The sequence below is a fragment of the Mauremys mutica genome, chromosome 7 (assembly GCF_020497125.1).
Source record: "Mauremys mutica isolate MM-2020 ecotype Southern chromosome 7, ASM2049712v1, whole genome shotgun sequence".
NCBI classification, from domain to species: Eukaryota; Metazoa; Chordata; order Testudines; family Geoemydidae; genus Mauremys; species Mauremys mutica.
In genome coordinates, this window is record NC_059078.1 from 82,854,684 (window position 1) to 82,873,285 (window position 18,602).

General features: G+C 42.7%; 1 long non-coding RNA gene across 1 annotated transcript in view; it reads left to right on the forward strand.

Moving 5' to 3' along the window:
- LOC123374672 overlaps positions 1 to 18,602 on the forward strand; it is a 263,834-nt gene that overhangs the window by 53,107 nt on the left and 192,125 nt on the right. The gene's annotated exons all lie outside the window — the stretch shown is intronic.

Consider the following 18,602-nt stretch of genomic DNA (forward strand, 5'->3'; position numbering starts at 1 on the left):
TTCAGGGCAGGGGACAGCAAGTCACAGAGTTCAAGGAAAGTGCCCTTACGCATCCTGAAGTTTCGCAGCCACTGTGATTCATCCCAGACCTGCAGCACTATGCGGTCCCACCAGTCCGTGCTTGTTTCCCGGGCCCAGAATCGCCGTTCCACACCATGAACTTGACCCATTGCCACCATGATCTCCACGGCGCGGCGTAACCTGCTTTGTGAGAGGTCTGCGCCACTCTGTGAATTCCTGTCCTCACTGCGCTGCCGGAGCCGCCTCGAACGATTTCTCAGCAGCTGACTGTGGAAGAGGTGGACGATAAGGTGCGAGGAGTTGACAACGGCCATAAGTGCAGCGATGATCGCAGCGGGCTCCATGCTCGCAGTGCTGTGGCGTACGCGCTGTAACCGACAAGAGAAGGGCGCGAACAGATTTCCCGCCGGCGCTTTCAGGGAGGGAGGGCGAGATTGACGGTTCAATGACAACAGTTACCCAAAAGCACCCTCGACACATTTTTCCCCCAGGAGGCATTGGGAGCTCTACCCAGCATTCCAATGGGCAGCGGGGACTGGGGGCACCGTGGGATAGCTTCCCACAGTGCACCGCTTCCAAAGTCGACGCCAGCCCCGTTTCTGTGGACTCAGAAATTCGAATTAGTGTATTTACTGTGGATACACAAATTCGACTTCATAAGGTCGAATCCACAAATTCGACTTAAGTAGATTCGAAATAGTCTTGTAGTGTAGACAAGGCCTTACACTCTGATTGGATTCAGGGCGAGGAATGTTTCCCCCCCCCCCATTGTGAGAGGGTTTAGCTGTGGCGCATCAACGACACATGATGTAGTCTACCAACAGCACAGAGTGCATAGATGTGAAGAAAATCTTGGCCTCAACTTTGCGGAGTTTGGTTTCTACTATGCAGAAGAGGAACCCATCCACATGCCTTCCTGCCTGCATTCCCTCTGGCAGCACAGGCACCAGCAGCCTCAGGTCTACAGCTGTGCACTTTCACTACCTCTGAGGGGATAGACGTCATGGCTTATAAGTTATGCATTACCCAAAGCAGCATTAATTTTCCTGATATTTTCTGCCAGAAACCAGGTGGTTTGCATGCTGAACAGCTGTCTAGATACTAGGTCTCAATAGCTTGTGGTAGAGAGACTGCATAATCACTGCTCCCCTCATGTTCCTTGGCCAGGTATAGCCTTTTTCTGTGCACAGAATGTAGGGGATAATTGGCTGAATTGACATGTTGTACTGCATGAATCTCATTATTTGTTCTACTGTGTGGTGGACAGAATCTGCTTCTTTGGGTTTTCAGACAGAGAAACTTCAGCAAAGGAAACAAAACAAATGGTTTTTACTTCTCAATTACTTATTTTTGCCTTTCTTTAATTAGTAGTTCTCTTGTTGTTTTTTTGCTGAGTGCTGTTTTTGCCTTGTAAGAACGAATACATTGGTTCTTACTTTAGGGTTACCAAGTGTCTGGTTTTTGACCAGAATGCCCAGTCAAAAAGGGACCCTGGTGGCTCCGGTGAGCAGTGCTCACTGGACTGTTAAGAAAGCCGCCTGAGGTAAGCGCTGCCTGGAGCCCACACCCCCTCCTACAACCCAACCCCATCCCAGCCACAGCCCTCATCCCTCCTGCCTCAGCCCGGATCCCTCTCATGCACCCTGAATCCCTCATTTCTGGCCCCATCCTAGAGCAAGCACCCAGAGCCCATACCCCCTCCTACACTCCAACTCCCTGCCTCAGCCCTGAGCTCTCTCCTGCATCCCAAACCCCTCATTTCTGGCCCCACCCCATAGCCCATACCTGCAGCCAGAGCCCTCATGCACCCTGAACCCCTCATTTATGGCCCCACCCTGGAGCCTGCACCCAGAGCCCATAACCCCTCCCACATCTCAACCCCCTGACTCAGCCCAGACCCCCTCCCACACCCCAACCTTCTGCCCCAGCCTGGAGCCATCTCCTTCATCCCAAATCCCTCATCTCTGGCTCCACCCCAGAGGCCCTCACCACCACTCCCCTCACCTGCACCCCTGCCCCAAGCCCAGCCTGGTGAAAATGAACAAGTGAGAGAGGGTGGGGGAGACTGAGGGACGAAGGGAGGGGGATGGAATGAGCGGGGTTAGGGCCTTGGAAAAGGGGTGGGGCAGGGGGCGAGGCAAGGGTGTCCAGTTTTCTGCAAATAGAAAGTTGGCAACCCTACCTTACTTTTTGGAGACCTCTTTCTTATATCTGAACTTTACAACTGGCCTTTCTGTACAATGCACTGACCAAAAGCTTCTGATCCAAACATGCCACAACCTTTGTGCATTAAGGGTGTGTATCAGGAGTGTTAGGGTCAGCTGCTGAGTGCTTGAAGTTGGCAATGGATTATGAAGGTTTCTGAAAATTCTGCTCAGATATGGATTTACTTGTGTCTGAATTTGGACTGCAGCTGTGAAATGCCTTGAATCTTTGCACTAGAAAATGTAACATCTTGGAGATCTTCCTAGCCTATATTTAAAGGGCTGATTTTTAAATGATATGAGTTGTGTACGTTTTTTCCTTCTGTCGTGATACCGGTCATATGTCTAATGCTCTCTTGGGTCCTGAGCCCTAGGGTTCAGTCTGTCTCTTTACTGCAGTTAAGCTATTGGTTCTGTTTTTTCTCCCTTCCCCTCCTCTTCCCCCCAACCCCCTTAAAGGCGCAAGAAACTGTGAAGTGCAGTCCACCTGTTAGCATTATAATAAGTAAACGCTATGTGCGATGGGGAGGTGCTGGGGGGTTGGGTAAGCCTGCAGTAGCTAGTGTGCATTAGCTACTCTACGCTAATGGCCCATGTAGAGGTTTATTGTGCACTAAGAGCACCCTCATGTCTCTTAATACACTTTCAAAGTGCACTAACCTAATATGTCTAAAGGCACTGTGTGCACACTACGAATGTCCAACTACCAAAGGCTTTTTCCCCATGACGACAAGCCCTCAGACACTGAATTTCACTCTACAGAAGCTTTTGTACAGTTACTGTTTTATAAAACTTTGCATGTTTGTGGTGAATAGTGTTTAAAATAGAAATGTAAAAAGCTGGCTGGCTGTCGAAATTAGGGGCACTGACAATATAGTGGGGTTACATAAACTTGGTCAGAAGTTTACCTTGTTCCTGTGTGTAATGATACAAGTTTGTTTAGTCTCTGAAATTAGTGGTAACTTACCTTGCAATTAGTGAATAAATATCAAGTTTTGTGACGCTTTGTAGCTTTTTGTTGTGAATGAAGTCAGTTGTTAGAGCTGAGCAAAAGTGGGAATTTCTGACCTGTAGGAATTCTGTCACTTAACATTCATTTTCATCCCATGTTGGGACAAGAAATTGCAATTGTTTGATGGAAGAAATGTCAAAATGAAACCAAATATTCCAACATTCCTGAAATCAAAATGTTTGTTTCATTTTGGGCCATTTCAACAATCCAAAATGAAATGTTTTTGTTTTGAGTCATTTCAACATTAAATTGTTTTTTCCCATTGTGGCACACTGCCTTATGGGAGGAGCCTGAGGCCCCCATGCTTTTGTAGGGGCTAGACTCCCTGGATGGACATCTCATGATATACAGAGTAATGTGAATCCTATGAGGCACCCAGACTGGTTGGTCAGAAAGAAATCCAAATTGCATTATGCAAAATGTAGTTTTCCAGAGCACTTGGCCCATAGGCCAGATGTGGACCCAAACAACTCCTACAAGGCAATACACTAATAAGTAAATGCTGTTTAATATTTCTTGTACTATTTCAAAATGAAACCTTTTTTGGCCAATTCAGCAAAACAAAATAGTCTGATTTGCATTGAACTGACCTGAAACTAAGTATTTAATTTTTTGATTTCGCTCAACAGAAAATAAACTCAGCAGAATTGATTTTTTTTCCAAAAAATTGTTTTTGTGGCAATTTGATTTTCCAGTGGCAAATACTTCTGATGGAAAATTCCCAACTGGCTCTATCTTCTACACGGGGAGGCCCATCCATATAGGTGAACTACGTGGTCATCTAGGGTGCCAAGTTAAATGGGGCCCCAAATTCGAGGGGAAAAAATCAAATTAAAAAAAAATGGGGAAAAATACAAATAAAATAACAAAGATGTCGTTATTTCAATTCCCATGCGCATACAGAGGGATTATGAATTATAATTATTTCTCTACATTTCTGAGAATGTATTTGTCATCTTATTTACAGCAAAAATAAATATTTTAGCTTCCCTCTCCCCAATTTGTGACATAGGATCAAGATGACCCACTCCACAATTTTGATAAGCAATAACTCAGTCACAGTGGAACACATTCACCAGTGGCAAGAGCTGCAATGCTAATGACACCTAACTCGAATATACATCAATTTCGCATAGCCGGAAATTCATTTAGAGCGGTGATATTGCAAGCTGATACACGTCAAGTGGTCATTTTAGCACATGTCGCAGATAGATGGTTAAGAATCGAGCAAATGCTGTGGAAAATTGTGTTTCTTGGTGCCAAAGAATAACGTCTTTCAGCATTACTCACATTTTGGATTTATATCTTTAAGCGTTATTAAACCTTAGCGTTATTATCGGGCTGTATAATTATGAACTTTGCTTTGTTATAATTGGTTCACATGTAATAAATAAGGTCCATCAAAGAAAAGTAACAGCTTTAATGCTTCATAGACTACGAAAGTGATGACGTCACTTTCCAAGCGGGTTACCGTGAGGAAGGGGATTACTTTCCAAATAACCGGTGTCGGGTTATAACGTCAAAAAAGGTCATTTTGTTTCCATGTAAATGATGTCACTAACTGTTTTAATAGGTAAGCGAGTGTATTCTGCTAATCTTTAAACCTTTAAGTGGTGAAAAGACATGTTGGGATGGCTGCAATGTGGTTTAAATCGCCAACCATGTGGTGTCAGCCATCCTTAACTCTATAATGCTTGCAGTCGGGAGCACAGTACATAGCAATATTAAAATGCCTCATGGCAAAAGAGGGAAAACCCCCCCCTCAGGAGCAGAGTATTGTAAATGAAAGGTTGAGAAGGAAAAGGACCAAGTGAAACAGCAGAGATCCTTCCTGAAATATTTTCTCTTTAATCCAAATAAAGATGGAAGCAGTTCACAGCATCCAGATGAAGGAATTTTACTTGGAGAGGAGGGTAGCTCACATCCACATGGAAGCAATTTGGAAACTCAAGATGATGGAAACTTACTTCTAGATGAAGTCAGCTCACAGCATCAGACTCATATGGAAGTAGAGAAAATGTATTCACCTTCAGAGACACATGCAGAAATTGAAGTAAATGAAATAGAAGGAAGAAAGGATGAGGAAGTTACAAACAAGTTACAGTATGGGGACCCAGCTTCATGGCCCATTGGTTGGACAGACGGACATACAAACTGAATAATTAAGCCTCTGTTTAAAAAAAAAGAAAAAGAAAACCACTTAAAAAACATTAAAAGGAAAAAAGAGGCAAAATGTTTCCCAGGTTACCAAAACCCTCAGCCTAGATCTGCCTGTGGGGGTGGTGGCGCCGATTGCATGGTTCACCTAGGTGCCAGTTAGTCTAGGGCCGCCCCTGCTTCTACAGCACAAAACTTATTTAAGCATAAGATGCAACCCTTGCCTTGAGACAAATAGATCAAATAAGAGCCACTACAGAGCCATAATGGAAAATAATGTAGTACAACTTTTGGTTTTTCTCTAATAATGGGGGCTGAGCGAGGGGACTGGCATGTGAGGGTGACAGCATTTGCAGGCCTCATGAAGTAAGTGAGTTATCAGGATGGATTTGGACTGGAAAGAATTCACTTCAGACATAAGTGGTAGAATGAGAATGGGTGCAAAGGTGAGAGTGGGAGAAGGGGAGGAAAAAAAGAGGGCAATGAGACCGGGTATGCTGTTAAAAATAGCAATTCTGAGATAACATGTTAAAGAAGCATGTCATCAGCTGTTAAACCGAAGTATCTTGCTAATCTGACTGTTCCATTGAAAGTGAAATTTTCCTTGACACTTGACAAAATAAGTAGAGAATCACAATGTCCCAATTTCTTTCCTACCACAGTTGTAATAAAAAATAGGTTTTAATGCCCATGACTGAGCAATTACAGAGTGAAATAATAGCTGATGCATTTGGCTCTAACTGGTCTAATCCATTGCTGCTGTCCGATGTACAGAGTTAAAACCACTGCATGGTTCTTTAACTCCCTTGTGAAATTGTACTAAATCTGGGGAATCAGAGGCCAGCCACTGATAAATCAGCTCCTGCAAAGGATATAGATGCTGCCAGTTATCAAACCTCCATGTCCCCAAAACTTCAGAATGAAGAACCTATGCTGTAGTAATTTATAGCACATGGCCAGAAGTCAATATCTCTGCATTGTAGTTCTAAAATTTTGGCCCTCCATCAATGAGACATGCATGTATGGGCCAGCTTTGCAAAAAGAACCATTTCTCTCACCAGCAATTGCAATGGAAAGTGATGCATCCTGAAGGAACACCCATCTCCAACCAGTCTGGCGCACTAGTCTCAGGTCAGGCCTATGCTATGACCTCTTTGTAAAAGAATGTCGCCATTTCAGAACACAGTTCATGCATTGATTGCTACCTTTATGGTTTCTGGTCTTCGTCTGTCTCTCCTGCAGGAAAACTATGGAGGAGAACACAGTGATGTCTCTGAACTGTGGCACTAAAACTTTATTTAGAATAAATAAAAACTACTTATTCTCCAAGAATGCTCCCAAATTTTACAGCTTCCAACTGTAATGCTGTGAGTTGGTCAGCATCACTGAATACTGTTGTATTTTATAAAGGCACTTTGTAGTAATTATGCATGGTAGGAAGTAGTGGGCGCAGACCAGGACGCACATTTGTTTTAGTATGGGGTGCACAGGTTGGTGTAGAGCATGCTATTAAATAATAATTTACTCCAAGTAAACTTGCTTATTTGGCCTAGATGTATTGGGCATTGGCCGTGTCTTAAAAAAGGCAGGGCTATCATCATATCTCATAGCAAAAGTTACTGCACTACATGTGAAATACTCTGGGATAGCCTAAATAGGAAACTACTAATTTGGGCAGCTTACTCCGAGATCTTTGTGGTGGTAGCTGAACTTTCATTGAAGCTGTTTTCTTGTCTACTTGGAGCTGGTTCATTAAGCTCAAAACTTGTTCAAAACAGACATCTGTGTAAAGAATGCTCAGGGCAAAATTAATTAGTTTTGCCAGGTTAGTATTTACTTAACAAGACTCCCATGAGCTGAAAGTGAGAAATTTCATGAAATAAGGCAGACCACTTTTTATCTGAATTGCCCTTAATTGCAGGAAATAAGGGGTAATAAAAATTCTTCACATCTACTTGATTCATGCACTGACTCATAATAATTGACTTGCTTTGCGATCTGGTAAAACTTACAGCTAAATCCGTTTCTAAAAGGTACCTGGTCACCTCTGTAACTATTGTGGTTGTTAATCTTCCAAATCTTTTCCATATAATTAACCAATGTTGGTGTCACAGAAAGTGGGCCTTGAACTCTCTTCCTCAGGGCTAGTAAGTTCCAACCTGCCATCCAGTGACCTACAGACTGGGAACTGAATTCCAGTAGAGGACTCCAGTGCTGGGACTTGATTGGTTAATCAAATCCAGCACAGGAACAGGAAGCTAGCTGTTCATGCAACTGGGTTCACCCTGTGTAGGACTGCTTCTACTGCTTGCTGTTGATCACCTGATCCTTTCTTCCTCTGGATACCTGACTTAGTTTTGTGTTCTGACCTCCTGGTATCTAACTCAGCCTGACCCTGGTCTGACCACTAGGTCAGACTGCTCACATGTCAGTCATGAAAATTGGGTAAAATAATGTCAAAAGCTATCTGACTTTCAAGAAAACCAAATAGCAATTAAGTCAAAATACATTCTTCCCTTTTATTGTTCACATTTCCATGAAGATTTGTGATCCCTCTTTACACAGGAATGTTTTTGGAGGAGCTTTTATGTACATGAATAGGATTACTTGTGTGTGATGATCCATCAAGAAGTCAACTAACATTCACAAACCTTGGGAGCTGATTAAATTTCACAAATCTTCAGAGTCAATCTGAACTGATTTAGGGTGTTTATATAAAACCATTCATTTTCAAGTGACTGAGGCAAAACCAAGTGAGAGTCAGGATCCTATACCTTGTAGGATCAGGCACCTTGACAATACAGCCCTACATAATATGTGGCTAACTTTGAAAACTATAAATTACTTAGTTACCTAAATGGTACCTACCGCACAGTTATTTAAATGGCATTGTCTACATCACAGTACCTGTGGCAGAACCAATTTGTTGTAGTGGATTTTCAGACACCAGTTCCATGGTACAGTAACTTTTTAGGAATCCTTACTGTTAGCTATTGACTGTATTTTCTATCTAAGAGCAGAGAAATATAGAGCATTGTTTGTACTATGAGGTCGTTTTATTTAGAGGAGAATTGGCAAGTTCTCAAAGGTGGCCACTGTACGTGGTCCAATCCCGTTAGGGTGACCAGATGTCCCGATTTTATAGGGACAGTCCCGATTTTGGGGTCTTTTTCTTATATAGGTTCCTATTACCCCCCACCCCTGTCCCGATTTTTCACATTTGCTGTCTGGTCACCCTAAATCCCGTCCTCTTTTACCTTACTCAGGCTCATAATTTTTTGTACTGAGGACAACTTATTTGATATTTCTTTCCATTTTTCTTTGCCCCAATATTTGTTTAGTGCCCTTTATTGTATATTTTCTGTACTGAGGTTTTTTTTCTTACATGGTGTTCTGATAGTACTGCACACTTCTTTTCTCTAGTTCAGTTGGTTCGTCATGGATGTGTATTGGCTTTTTTCCCCATGTCCCTTTTTATATCAGTTTTTATGGTATATTTTGTGATCTTTTCTGTACTCTTAGTTCAAATGGTTTTCTTCTCTCCCCCCACCCCCTTTAAGTGAACTCATCATTCTGCAGCAGTCTTAATTTTCTGTCTTTGATCAGCTGGTACTTTTTATGCTCTACCCAGGGCCGGTGCAACCATTTAGGCGACCTAGGCGGTCGCCTAGGGTGCTGGGATTTGGGGGGCACCATTTTCTTCGGCGGCGGCCAGATCTTTGGCCGCCCCGGTCGCCGCTGGCATTTAGGTGGAGGGAGCTGGGGCAGGGGAGCGTGAGGAGGGCCGCCTGCAGCAAGTGGGGGAGGGGGAGGCAGCACGCAGGGGAACTCCCCGCCCCAGCTCACCCCTGCCCCACCACTGCTTCACTTCTCTCACCTCCCAGGCTTGTGGAGCCTAAGCTGATTGGCGCCGCAAGCCTGGGAAGTGGGAGAAGTGAAGCCGTGATGGCATGCTCGGGGAGGAGGCAGGGCAGGGGTGAGCTGCTTCACTTCTCCCGCCTTCCAGGCTTGAGGTGGCCAATTAGCTTAGGTGCCGTAAGCCTGGGAGGTGGGAGAAGTGAAGCAGGGACGGCATGCTTGGGGTGCTCGTGCGCGGAGCAGGGGTGAGCTGGGGCAGGGGGGTGCCTCAGGGTGGAGAGCTGCCGCAAGGGGGGCACCTCAGGGCAGGGTGCGGGGGGCGCAAGGTGGAAGTTTCGCCTAGGGCATGAAACATCCTTGCACCAGCTCTGGCTCTACCTCTTATTGATTGTTATCCTTTTATGCACTATTTAATCTTGCTTTCATTATATTAATTCACTTCTGTGTGGGCCAGTTCTTTCTTTGTCATTTCCTTGAAATAAAGAGAGAACTTATACACCAAAACCTGCACTGACAGGAGTTGGTATTTCAAATGTTCTGCTAAATCTGGTGTGGGATCTATATACCAGTACGTAAGTGTGTGTGCGTGCGCATGCGTGCATTGGTTCAAGGCTTTTGCTATGTTATGTGCAGCCGCACAGCAGGATGCATTTTCACTCCTGCACTTCTCTGAGATATTGACTGGATATTAGGACTTGCTGTTGACCAATCTTGATTCTGATGTGCAAGAAGTCTGACCAAGACTACGCTTCTGCTGCCTTGCTTGTGGAGAAGTCAGAATTTCAGCCCTGGTCTCTAAGGCCCACCCACATTCTGGAATCAAACATCTCATGGTTGAAGACAAAGGTCCAAAACCTTGGAGCTAGGCCACCAGAACCCAGTACAGGTAGGGTTGAGTACTGTGGAGAACTTTGAGTTCACCTACCTACACTGCAATCTGAGTTCAAATGGTCACAGAAAACTGGATGTTTTTTGGTAATGGCCTCTCTGCCTCTTGCATGAAGTCCATGTCTTGTTTATGGACACAAAACATCTCTGTACTGAGAGCCTGGATAGAGCCTGAACCTCTATGTACTATCTGTATTGATATATGGGCCAGAAACCTGGACCCTCTTACAGGAAGAGCAGCTGAAGCCATTCTATTGGCACTAAATCCTGTGCATGAAGTGACTTGACTTTGGGCAACATGTAACAACCTCAAAGATCTGTCTTCCCTCAATTGCTCATTTTATTCAAACATGCCATTGCATGCTCATAAGCCACATCACCAGGATGGACATACACTCCACACCATGCTTTCAAATTGTCTATTAACATGTGAAGGGGTGTACATCCTGACCCCACCTGTGGGGCCACCCAGTGATTCATGGGCTCTCAAGATTGAGCCAGATCCAGGAACTTCACGCAAAATTCCTGGTGAAATGCCCTCAACTGTGGTCACTCTGGCTGGCACAATGGTCCTTAGTGGACTATACTTGTTGAATGATGTATGTTGATTGAGATACAGTATCACTTTGACCAGACATAACATTTGGTGGCTGTCAAATAAGCTGCTCATTTTCAGGATTATTTATTATTACTACTGCTTTCCTCCCAAAGCATTGTAAGAAGGCCGTATGTTTTGAGGTACTTGAATCTTTGAGTATCTTTTTTTTGTTTTCACTAATTCTGGTAGCTTTATAAATAGTATCTGGTAGGGATACCGTCCTAGTCGGCAACATTTTAAAGGACTTTTAAAGCTCAAAGCTGTCCCTTTATTTTTATTTTTTTTAATTTAAAATTCAGAGTTCATGAGACTCTGATTTAACAACTGTTCTTGTTTGGCTTTTTAAGAAAAGTCATCTATCCATAACAAAACTAGATTTAGGTACTTATATTTGAAAATCATGGCCCCTGTAACCACGAAGACCTTGTCTACACTAAGATCTCCTCCCAACTTCCTACCATTGCTACCGCATGCTCAGCTACACAGCTGGAAGCAAGAGTTGGAAGCAGGAGTATAGTTAAAACTTCAAGCAGCCTCCAGCAATTTAAACACTGTTTGGAGGTGGAAAACTCTGCAGCCTCAAAACTGTATGGTTGTTCTCAGTTCTTCCTACTGGGTGTTGGTGTCAGCTTCACAGAAGGCCCATAATTCCCCATGGAGGCCCAGTGCCTCTCTGCTATTACTTGGGTCACCCTAACACTTGCAGCAACACAGTTCATTTAGAAACCTCCGATTGGTTTCCCTCCCGAGTGCCTGGAATAATGTTCCCTTTTGGGATGGGTTTTGAGGGAACATAGTACACTGACAGGATCAGTATTCTTTTATGCATAAATTTCCTGGAGTTGAGAGGGGGAATGACACCATGTAGGCTTCAATTCTTTCAGGTTATGATGTGTTCCTGCCTCTTGCACATGAAAGCAGAGAGTGTAACCTGGGCCTTGTTGCCTAGGGTAAGAGGCCTTTTGGCATAGTCTGGATGTATGCAAGAGACATTTGCTACATCTAATTCTGCTTCAATTACAAGTTTCCTATGAAGTCTCTTGAGCAAGTGCACTTTAGAAATGCTCCGTTTGCTCATATTTTATATAGTAATATATTTGTGCTGTCAACTATTAGTATTTAGTTTACTTTGAATAGTTTGTAGTTCCTATATTGTGCATTCAAATGTTTAACTTTGGTTGGCTTTAATTGGGGACAATAATAGAAAGTTAGCTTATCCATATAATGGAAAAATAAGAGGTAAAGATCTTTAAAACAAAACAAAGGCTGAAAAATATCAGGTTCAGGTAAACAGCTGAGAGAGGCATGCCAGTAGAGACGTGCATGAAAAGAGTTTAGTCTTATCAAATTGGTCAGATGTAGGACACCTTTATCAAATCATATGTAATGTAGGACTTGCCAGGGTTACTCTGATATGAATAAGGTTAATGAATTGCTGATGCTTGCTTGCTAGGAAACTTAGCACAAGGGTATCTGAAAGTTGTAGGGGGGAAAACGGGGTTGTTTTAAAATTTATCATGGGGCTGATGGATGAAACCTTGCAGCAGCTAATGGGTTTCTTAAAATTCACAGTGTTAAATAGATGATTCTCATTTTTGATAAAGTATAATTGTTATACCCCAATGTGAAGTGTACATACTGAATATTAAATAACGGTAATGTTACAGAACTTTCTCTTGTGGCCCAGCTAGTCTTCATCTCTGTTTGAGAGTAAGAAAGTGATAGATTCCTCCCCTTCTCTCTCTCCCCCCCCCATTGTGTATTTACAATAGACATTGAATTGAAGTGCCTGGAAGTCCAGAAGTTGTTGGTGAAAGTGATGCTTGTTGCTTCGGTGCAGGAGGTCAGTCGCTCTCCTGCCTCCTGATCCTCTCTAGCTTCTGCTTTCCAACCTCTTTCTTCCAAGCTAAATCTGTTGTCCTGTCCCTATTTTTGTTGCTACCCTCTGCCCCATTATCATGAATTGTTCAAGAATATGGTGGTTTTTTTGTGATTGGGTTCCCAGATATGCATCACTGGAAGCATGTATATACATAAGTGTAGTTTGACTTCTATATTTGGGGTGGGAGGGAAGCTCCAGTCAGGCCAATGGGGCTGTGTGTGTGTGAATTCTGCACCTGCCTGAGGCTGCAGTTTTGTGTGTGCGGGGGGTGGAGAAAATGCCCCCCCGCCACTATGTCCTTGCTTGTGTATGTGAGAGATCATCAAAATGGCCTGATATGCTAATCAAGATTGCACCAGTGTAAATGAGGAAGTGTGTTGTAGTCAATGGACTTGTGCTGGCTTGAAATCAGCAGTGTCCACAGCTGTACTCTAATACTATTTAGTCCACTTAAAATAGGAGCAAAAGTAGTTTTCAAGATGCAAGTGAGAACTGTAAGAATACAGAAAGGAAATGAATGTAGGGGAACAAAAGTATAAAGAGCATTAAAGGTCCATAGAGGCAATAACTAGTTGTATCAACATACTTTACACCAAGTGCATAGATGACTATAAGTAGTTTGAGGGATATTGTGTCTGTTTGCAAAACCCAGTGTTGCCGGCCCAAAAAGGCCTGAGGCAGCAAACAGTGGTTCGTTGCCCGGTGTGCGTCGCACTAATTATCACACCAGGGTGGAGAATGCAGAAAAAGTTTATTTGAGCTCAAGTAAGGTGCCAGGGAGATATTTACCATCTCAAATCCTGCACACACAGATACAAGCTGTGTGTGTCTTCTTATACATGATTTCAACAAGGCATCCTCATTACCCCCCACTAGTCTCCTCCCCACTCCTATACAGTGTATAGTTAACAATTAAATCATCCTTGACAGCAGACAATTCATCTCGTAACTTTTCAAGGCTGTTACCTTGGTTTACTTCTGAATTTATTACCTTGTCTCCCCTCCCCTCTTTCTAAACTAAACAGGAGATAGTAAAAAGGGGCCCTATCTTCTGGTGTCTTACACTGATAAGAAGCTGTTACACATTCCATTCTCAATACTAGCCTGGGAGTTCAATTAGAGTTTAATATGGAAGCACTTTGGACAAGCATAAAATAACTTTGGTCCATTCAGGCCTGGTACAGAAAAGCTTCATTAATACTGTGGTTTTCTACCCTCCTGAGTTATCTAGGGATATGCCTAATGGCACCAACACCAGTATATTTAGTGAAGGTATTTAGGTAAAATCTTGTCACTACCTTTATGGTAGGTATCTTTGAACATGTGGGCATCTACCTTGTATCTAAAAGGCTTTAACAGCTTATAAGCTTGCATGAAAAGCATTGTCAAACACGTTTGCTAAGACAAAAGTGGTGAGCACCCAGGAACTTATTGATACTGAAGTCTCACTTGCACGCAGACTATCTTTCTAGTAAAAAATCATTAATCTCCACTGCATTTTGCTCCCACATCTCCATGCAGAAGTCTCTGCATACCACAACATAGACTTGTAGACTAAATTCTTTGTACAAGGGGCACAGAAAAAATGTATTTGGTTCCATTAAATCTGATAGTAGTAAACCTAAATGTATCTTGCATTCATTTTGGCTAAAAATGAATTCCACTGTATTGCAGGCATATTGTAAGACAGTTATTTCCATTGAAGAAAGAATATTTACATTGTAGACTGTCAGAGGTAAAAATTAAATCCAAAGATACATAATTTGGCACTGTTTGTTAGCAGCAGACACTTTCTCTAATCAATTAACACAGAAAATTGCATCCCCATATTTGTATTGATAATAGTTGATGGCAAGTACCTAATATTTAATTATACAAACTGGTTATTTAAACATTTATTGGGGTTAATAAAAAAGTGAAGGGGGGGAGTGAATTTAGTTTATTAAGTTTTTCTTGAATGCTAGCTCAAGACTGAAATTCCCTCTTAACTCAGAATGAGTGCAGTGTATGAAGAGACAATGACACCTCACAGCAAGCTACCAATGTGCCTTATCCCTGACCTCCAATTTACCTTAACTCAGACTGCCTCTTGGAGTGAGTAATTCTGTCTCCATGCTCTCACAATCCTCTCTGAGGCTGGTAAAAATGGTCCAGTCACCGCCATATGTGATGGTGGCTGTGTCATATTTCCTTGAAAAAGGTGAGACCACCCCAGCTAATTTCTGAAACTGAGCAAATAACTTCCTCAGTAAATTTAGCCTCTTGTTCTAATTGTGGAATGTCCATAAGTGGATGTCTCTGAACTATATACAGTTGACTGCTAGACTCCCTACTCAATATACACATTTTAAAGCTATGATTGGTCACATTGCAATGTTTAACTGAATGGATGAGCATAACTTATAATTAGAAGGGTTTGGGGAAGACATTAGAATGGAACTAACAAAAAGAATAAGGGAATTTCCAACCCTCTGCGTTCTGAGACACAGGCCTGTATGATGCTTTGGAATTCAACAGAGACCAATAAGGAGTTGTCACCAGCTGCTCTCCTACATTGGGCGTGTCTGTGCTTTGCAGCTTTTGGTTGAGCCCTGACACCACCAGCCTGCTTACAGCACAATAACCTTACTCTGGCATCACCAGCCTGATTACTCCTGGCAGGGTGACACCAATGCCCTCCCCAGTCCTGAGTTTTCCCAAAACCATTAGCCCTGGAGTGTCCAGTCTCTCACAGGAGTTTGCTGCTTCTTTAAAGATACAGTATACAGCATCAACCTGTGTACTAGCTGCAGACTTGCACTTCTCTTTAATATACAGCACTGAGACGGCTTGTAGGAAAACTAAAATAAACTTAATAAGAGCAGATATTTAAGTGATACCACATTGGATAGAAACATGGTCACAAACAAAAGTTAAAGTATATTTTAGACTAAAGTGTTTAACAAATGAGTCTTTTGTTCAAGCAAGTCTCTCATTTATATTCACTTTCCAGAGACTTTCAGCCCCCTTGGTTGAAAGGTTCCACTTTTCTCATATGTACAAGAGCTCTGGCCTCTTCTATCTGCCTGATAATGGATGCCCACATGGCTTTCTGACCTTGCTTATGTCTTCTACAGCTCAATGACCTTGTTTCAGGAGGCAGGAAGGCTCCTGGAGCTGCAGCTTCCATCCCCCGTCAAGCATATTAAGTGGCCATCTTCCACGTTGTTTTGCCTGATAGTTGTGTGTGTACTCTTCATGTAAAGTGTGGCAAATTGCCGGCACTATTTTAATGGGTCTCACGCTTTCTCTTCTTGGGGGGGGGGGGGGCGGTTCAGGGCACCAATTCTTGCCCCTGCAGTGGAATGTTAACTGCCCCACTAGTGTCCTAGAGGAGGTGAGTAGAGAGGGAGGGAGCTGGGCCCATCCTGAGGATAGTGGTAAACCACGTGAACTGACACTTCCTTCCCCTGGGCTACTTCCCTCTCCTGCCCTTCAGCTTGTGGGGGGGCTTCCTGCCCTCCCTCTGTACAAGCCAGGTGCCCCTTTACCTAGGGTCTTGGACTTCTTAGCTCACCGCAGCACTTCTCCAAACTGTCCTCTGCTTCCCTTCAAACTGTTCTCTGCTCCAACTCCTTCAAACTGTTCTCTGCTCCAACTCCCACACTGTCTGATTGAAGCAGGGGTTTTTATCATGTGACTGACTGCAGGTGCTCTAATTAATCTATAGCAAACTTTCTTCCCCACAGGGAATAAGGCTCCCTTCTAACCCTCTCCTGCTGCCCTCTGGCCATGCTGTATCACAAAAGGTAATGACAATCTCTCCTTGCTCAAGTCACATTAGAGATGCATTCAAGAAGTCAGAACCACATTCCTTTGTCTAGGGCAGGGTGACTTAAGCCTTGCTTGACAAACACATTAAAAACCTATTTCTTCATATAGAGCCTGTTGTATGTGTACCATGCAATAATATTTAATAACAAGCATGTTGCAAATTTATATAGAATGACGACAATTAGCTTGGACAAAGAGCATTATGTCAGACCTAATATGAGTTGTGTTATTGTTTGCCCTTTGCCACTTGGCACTGAGGAGTTCCCTGGACCACAGCCTGTCCTAAGGCTCCGTTCGTAGGGGGGAGAAAGAGGACAATTGGCTTGGTGCAGAATTAATCTTCACTTGTTACGTTGACACAATTTTAGGCATGTGGCTCTAGTTACAAAGAGTGTGATTGAATTCTGATTTTCTTTAACTTTTTTTTTTTTTGGTGCCAGGGCTCTTTCAAGGGCCTCTTGGAAACCTTGTTTCCCCCAGTGATTCAAAGTGCCCCATCCTATCTAGAGCATGCCAGTTCCAGTGTGAACATTTCATTTGTTTGCAATGAAAACCAAAGGCACAAGTTGATAGGCTACTGTAGAAGGACCAACATGTTCAAAAAGCTATTACAGTTCAGATAGTAGTTGTTGACAGATCTTTAATAAGAGGCAGAAAAATTCTCTGAGTTGTCCAGGGTTCAGATTTTCTCTTGGCCTCTAGCCTACACACCTATGTTCTATTAATTGGCTGTGTTTTGTGATTTTAATTCTTAGCTAATGATTTATTTGTATTTATTGTTATATCTTACTTTGTTTGTGAACCACTGGCATCAAATGACAAGGGTATTCTCTCTTTGTAAACTGAACCCATCGGGTGTCTGGAGCCAGGAAACGGAACTCTGTCTCTAACAGAGCTCCTGCCTTTCATATTTACATGCACATTGCAGATTGTCATAGACCAGTAAATGCTATCTTCATATACTTTTACTTGCAATTAATGAACCACATTTTGAAATTGGAAAAGCAATTCATAAACCTTTTGGGATTAAAAAAAAGAATATAAACTAATTATTTCCACAGAAGTCTGCTTATTACTTTATCAGAAATTATAGGAAGTGGGCAAAGAATTGGTGCTAGACAAAAGTATCATATAGACAGTCTCTTTCCATATCTGCAAGATGTTGCCTTGTCTTAAATTGTTAAACAATTTAAAGATGGAGCCAAAATGGCTGCTTGCAAAAATCCATCTGTTTTCTAAGTCCTTAACAATCCATCAAAAGTTAAACGTATCCCCAAACTTTTGGGGATGGAAGGCAAGCTGAAGGGTTGCAAGTGTGGGTGCAGACAGAGTGGGGATCTGTAGCTGGGGGTTTTCTGTTTTTGGGAAGGCTGTTTTATATTTCAAAAATGTGCAGAAATAAAAACAGCAGAGATGCCTTAACCATTGTATAGTGCCCTTTTACATTATGTGTACACACATCCCTCAAATTGAGTGATAAAATGGTTAAGAACAAGCAACGTTTACCCCCTAGTTAATAGGCTTGTGGTAAGGTGACTGCCTACACCCGACTTAAGTGTTACAGTGGGTGAAGACCTTCCTGCAGGGCTGAGTTTAAAAAATCTTCATGTGGGAAGAGAGACCAGTTCCATAGCAGGTCTCTGTTTGAAGCATGGTATCTGTGCTTAATTTTAAGGATCCCGGAGAAAGGAGCTCCCACTGATGGGGCAAATGAGAGCTTACCTTTCTTTTTTTATTTTATTTTATTTTTTTTAATACACACAGTATTTGAAGAAATTGGTAGAGTGTTGAATTTTATATTATGTTGCAAGTGCTACATATGAGGGAATTCCATCCCCAGAATAGCAGAATTTTCTGAGAGCATTTTGGAAGGGTAGGCAGCTGTGCAACAGCTGGAAGGAACATAGAGGGTGGAGGGGAAGAGTCAACTGGTCTCAGCTCTCTCTCTTTAAAGTATCCTGGTATGTCTGTGAAATCCTATGGCTGCTTCATCAGTAGATGATTACTGGTTTGGTTTTGTCTTCTTACAATGACTTTTTTTATTTTCAAAATCCTAAACTTAGTTTATTTAACTACAAGCAGAACTCTGTGGTATGTGTGTAGTCTTGTGGAATATTCAGTCATTCAAAGTACATAGGCCCCAGTGATATTTCAAAAAGACAATTTTCA